The sequence below is a fragment of the Clinocottus analis genome, unplaced genomic scaffold, assembly GCF_023055335.1.
Source record: "Clinocottus analis isolate CAN_PGR_092001 unplaced genomic scaffold, fCliAna1.0.p SCAF_13, whole genome shotgun sequence".
Classification (NCBI taxonomy): domain Eukaryota; kingdom Metazoa; phylum Chordata; class Actinopteri; order Perciformes; family Cottidae; genus Clinocottus; species Clinocottus analis.
The window spans coordinates 19,169,852-19,176,164 of record NW_027175854.1 but is presented as its reverse complement, the minus strand read 5'-3'; positions in this window follow the sequence as shown (position 1 = coordinate 19,176,164).

The following is a 6,313-nucleotide window of genomic DNA, read 5'->3' as shown; positions in this document are numbered from 1 at the left end:
ATCACAATCTATAACATCACAATCTATAACACAATCTATGACATCACAATCTATAACACAATCTATAACATCACAATCTATAACACGATCTATGAGATCACAATCTATAACACAATCTATAACATCACAATCTATAACACAATCTATAACACAATCTATAACATCACAATCTATAACATCACAATCTATAACACAATCTATAACATCACAATCTATAACATCACAATCTATGACACAATCTATGACATCACAATCTATAACACAATCTATAACATCACAATCTATAACACAATCTATAACATCACGATCTATAACATCACAATCTATAACACAATCTATAACATCACAATCTATAACACAATCTATGACATCACAATCTATAACACAATCTATAACATCACAATCTATGACATCACAATCTATAACATCACAATCTATAACACAATCTATAACATCACAATCTATGACATCACAATCTATAACATCACGATCTATAACACAATCTATAACAATAATCTATAACAATAATCTATAACAATAATCTATAACACCACAATCTATCACCGCGAGTTGTGTTCGTGGTTTGCGCTCAAAAACTTTACAACTCCGGAAATCGGATGCTGTAAAGTCCCATTTATCACAAATGCAACACGTCCAGGTGCGGAAGTCAGTAAGAAACTACTATGAAACCAGGATGAAACTATATATATATATATATATATATATATATATATATATATATATATATATATATATACATATATATATATATATATATACATATATATATATATATATATATATATATATATATATATATATATATATACATATATATATATATATATATATATGTATATTTAACCACACAGATAAACAACCTTACAGATGAACAACCTTACAGATGAACAACCTTACAGATGAACAACCTTACAGACAGATAAACAACCTTACACATGAACAACCTTACAGATAAACAACCTTACAGATGAACAAGCTTACAGATGAACAACCTTACAGATAAACAACCTTACAGATGAACAACCTTACAGATGAACAACCTTACAGATAAACAACCTTACAGATGAACAAGCTTACAGATGAACAACCTTACAGATGAACAACCTTACAGATGAACAACCTTACAGATGAACAACCTTACAGATAAACAACCTTACAGATGAACAACCTTACAGATGAACAACCTTACAGATGAACAACCTTACAGATAAACAACCTTACAGATGAACAACCTTACAGATGAACAACCTTACAGATAAACAAGCTTACAGATGAACAACCTTACAGATGAACAACCTTACAGATAAACAACCTTACAGATGAACAACCTTACAGATGAACAACCTTACAGATGAACAACCTTACAGATAAACAACCTTACAGATGAACAACCTTACAGATAAACAACCTTACAGATGAACAACCTTACAGATGAACAACTGCTGGAAGACGTCACAATGCTGCAGATTCAGAACGATTGCGCAACCAACAACGTTTCAAAAGGGTTTCTTGAAAAAAGGTGAACTGATCCTTTAGCCCGCTCATATCAGCTTCCTTACTGATTAGTGATCAAACCACAACAAAATCCTCGTTATACTCATGACCTTGCTTTGGATATATTTCTTTGCTTATTGTGAAAATACTACTGTTGCACTGACGACTCTACACAAAGGTAATGTTTGACGTGGCCTCTATTGATCTGGGAGAAACATTTGCTGAGCACATTTTGACTTCATGCCGAGGGCTGAGAGGGTTTCACCGGCAAGCAGCTCCAGAGGAGTGAGGGCACCTTGAAGTTTCCTCATTCCCTTCATACGGCCTTGAGAGTCACATGCCTTTGTAGTAACAGTCTTAGCACTACTTCCTCTTGCCTTAGTAGCGTTGAGAAAGCAAATAATGCAGCTGTAGGTGCAAATGCACACACAGACATAATATAGTACAAAGAACCGCTCCATTGAAGAACAAAACCAAGAGCTCTTTTCATCTGCTGTCCACATTCTTTATAAATAGGCTGAAGAAATGAATCCATTGTGTCCCGCTGTCCCCCGTTGCGTGCGTCGTATAGGCTATGCTGACCCCAAAGTACTAGAAACAGCTATCTATAAACATCAAGCGCACGTTAAACATAACAGGAAAATGCAATCAGTCGTGCACTCCATCGGAGAAGGATGTTGCTCCTTTGAAATGTCATTGTTTGAGGAAACAATGACGAAGATAATGCATGTACAGTTTTACCCCAGACGAAAGACAGACCCTATTGTAAATAAGTTAAATAAATAGTTTTGCTTGATTTATTAAGAGGTCTGCTGCCAGTGAGACGGAAATACTCACATGCTAGAACCTCATCATGAACTTGAGCCTGGATATGATGCAACAGCATGTGAGAAGACCAACGCAGCATCTCCGGCTGAAGAGGGAGGAACTCATGTGTCATCTGCCTTATGAGCGGGAATATCATGTGCAAATGTAAAATAAATAAATAATCACAATTCAACAGTTAAATAAATTCAGACTGGAAGTTACACCACCCCATGAGCTTTTCTGCCAAATGTTTTTTTCCTCAATTGTGGACTTCTACATGTGACCACCTGCTTCTGACGGCACCAAACTGTGTTTCTACTGTTTTCTACTGTTTTTACTACTGCAAACCAAGTCTACCCTCAGCTACCAACAAAGTAACCGAACCAGACCGCACTGACCCACGGCTGCAGTCAGGAGTCCATCTAAATGACTTCTGGCATCTCCTGGTGTCCTGGGCCTCCTCTGCATCACTCTGAGCAGAAGCTTTGTGTTCATATCACGGCTGAGTGAAATAATCGACCCCTTCACGGTAGCTTTTGCCCTCTATTGCTGTTTTAAATCCTGTTTGTTGTAGAAGCAAAGTTCAGATTTCTAGTTTAACTCCACCTACTTCCAAGAAGCATTGAGGAAGAAGCGGTCTGAAGGCGTTTCTGGTTTTATGACCCTGAAGAAAGGTCACGTTGTCTTGTTCTGGAGAAAACACGTGTTTTCACCTCCTTTGAATCCTCTCACAACCAAACGCTGTCTTCAGCTAAGGAAGGCGATTGATTACTTAAGTGTTTTTCTACCTACTCTGAATGTATTTACTTGTTTTTATAGGATATTTGGATTAAAGGCATGTCAAAATGTTATCCGTCAACTCGCCACAGCTTATATTCATTTAATCATTGCTATACATTCAACACCATTAACCTTTGGTTGAAAATATTAGCTCTTATGCTTCTTTGTTGTGGATATCTTGGCTGATAGTCGCTGTGAGCTAATGACGGACTGAACAAACACACAAGAAGACAACAATCCCCACAATAAACGTGGTTTTCATCCTGCGTGAACATCTCCGACAGTAGATCTATTGCTTTTTAACATGAACATGCTGAGACCATCTGAAGAGAGAAGTACTTGCATCAAGACGGCCCTTAAAATGTTGAATCATAAGAAAATCTATCTGATTAATGTAAAAACACAAGGTCAGTTTCCCATAATGCAAAGTGTACATCTCTGGATTATTATTGTATCTCACGTGTTTCCAAATGTATTTAGCTCTTGTTGAGATATTTCAGCATGCAAGTGGAGGTCCAACTGAGGAGAGGAACATTAAAAGGAGAAATGCTTGAACATATTTGTCTCCATTGTGTTTGCTCACACAGCATCAGGAGGTCGTGTCCACCTGTTTGGACTGTGGGAGAACGTAGCGTGACAGTCAAAACATCTTGAACCGTCTTTATCGGCCTTCAAGGACTCGCTGGTCTCACCAGGGAAAACCCCTCCAGCTCCTCTCGGTATCAGCTCGGACCGGCAGGAGAGGAAGTTCATGACTTCATTTCATTTTGTTTATCTTGAACACAAACGGCTCAACTGTAGTTTCCAAGTTACTGTCCAAGAATCTGACAAGCAGAGTGATATGAAAGGATGCGACCGTCACGACGCCAACAGCAACATGGATTAAATAGAAAATATAATCCCAGCGAACATCAGAGTTCCTCTAAATCACAGGCAGTTGTGCCTCAGTCTTTGTAATAAAATCATGCTATTAGTGTTGCTCCTTCTCATTAGTTCAACTTTGACCCCGCTGATCGTCGTTGCACAGGATGTTTCATGTTCTTGACACGACGTGTTTGCCTCACTTCCCAATGTTTTTCCACACAGTTTGAGGATGCGATGGAAACGCTGGAGGAGCGACGCCACACCCAGCGCACACAAAGGAGACGGCGAGCGGCTCGGTCCTGACACCAGAGCCCCTTGAAGGAGATGCTCAGTTGTTTTAACGCCGGTGCAACAAATTCATTTTTATTGATGTTACTTTTGTGTCCATACTGAGAATTACATTTATTGGTATTTTTTGCACCATATTGTGACTGAAGTGCATCCGATGACCTTGGTGTGTACTTGGCTTGTGGGAATACTGGAAACAGCTGGAAGCATTGTTAGACGTTGTCTGGATTTCCAATTAAATATTTTCCCGTCCTGTTCTTTTTGTACAAATGACCAATTGTTTTCTGTTTGCAGCGAACAATAACTAATGTTCATCGACGTTATCATCTGCTGATATCATAACACTACAATAGAAGCAATCAGAGCAACAACAAAGTGTAGTACAGCTTGACTTGATGACAATCTTACCGATATCATTTGTAATGAACAGGTATGAAACATACATTTGAGTTTTTTACCATTTTAATGCCATTTGAGGTGAAAAAAAGCATTTCTGCCCAATTTTAAATAACAATTAGCGGAAACAAAAAAGGAAATGGGATTGTGCGTTGATGCTGCACAACAAGGGGATGGAGGGACACACCTGAGGAACACACAAGGAGGGCGGGGCTTCACCAGGAGGGAGGAGTCTGAAACAAGAACAGGTGAAGGAAATACTTTAATAACTTATAATCCGACCCAATCAGCTTGATGAAAATGTTGAGAATAAATGTTCAGCATGTGAACGCAGTTAGACGAGTTTGGCAATTTGCATGTTTTAAATTCATTTTGTTATTTAATATGCAAGTTTGAACTTTGAGAGAAATGAAAGATTTCTTCTCTCTCTCTGCTCTGATGCTCAGTGGCATTAACCTTCTGATTCTTTACATTTTATGACATCCATCAACTCTTCTGCCTCGGCCTGAAAGGTTCAGAGCTCATTTAAAGCAGTAGATATAAAAATATTGCCTCAGCATTGATGTGGTTCATCTCATTTATCTAAAACGAACATGTTTAGGTCTGCGGTAGCTCTTCCAAGGCCAAACAGCAGCATCCTCTTGCTCAGCTGTTGCAGCCTCTGCACACAGTTCAATGAAGCCAGATGACAAGCTGATAATATGAATTATGTCAATCAATTTGAGTGTTTCACGTCACATTAAACATGTGAAGTTCATATCCTTTCAGCTATTCTGTGATATTTAATGATTAAACTCATCTGAATTTTAGACCGAAGTCCAAAAATGTTTTTTCTCTTTTCTTCCTTTGAGAAATTATTTCAAAGTCAGCGATTGTTTGAGGAAGAAGCTCAGCTGGTCCCACTGAGGCAACGTTCAAGCTAGTTTGACCCGCTAACAGGTCACCGTGTGGCCTGCTGAACACACACCTGCAGGATGGACATGGACACACGGCCCAGAGGCCAAACAAAGCTCTCCTTGTGGTGACGATCCATCGCTGCATTTCTTTCTTTTTGTGTTGCCGTTCATCACTTCGCACAAATCTGTCAAATCTGTCTGAGCAATGTGTTTAAACTCAACAAGGAAGGACACGCTGGGAAGTTATGAGGAGGAGAATGCTGCGACGGGTGACACTGGAGGACACACACACCACAACAAAACACCACACAAACACCACAACAAAACACCACACATACACACCACAACAAAACACCACACATACACACCACAACAAAACACCACACATACACACCACAACAAAACACCACACATACACACCACAACAAAACACCACACATACACACCACAACAAAACACCACACATACACACCACAACAAAACACCACACACCTGAACCACACACCTGAACCACACACCTGAACCACACGCCTGAACCACACACCTGCGTCACATGCTTTCAATCGGTCTCCTCGTGAGCATCAATAAATCACCTTGTGGTCTAAGTTGCATTATTCAAATTTTCAGGAGCATGAGAGCAGATTTTGGCCACAGAAAGACTAAATAACAACAACAACAGCAATAACAACAACAACAACAACAACAACAACAACATAAAGCTACTGTTTCATATCAAAGAATACAGATTTATTATTCATGAAGCCTTC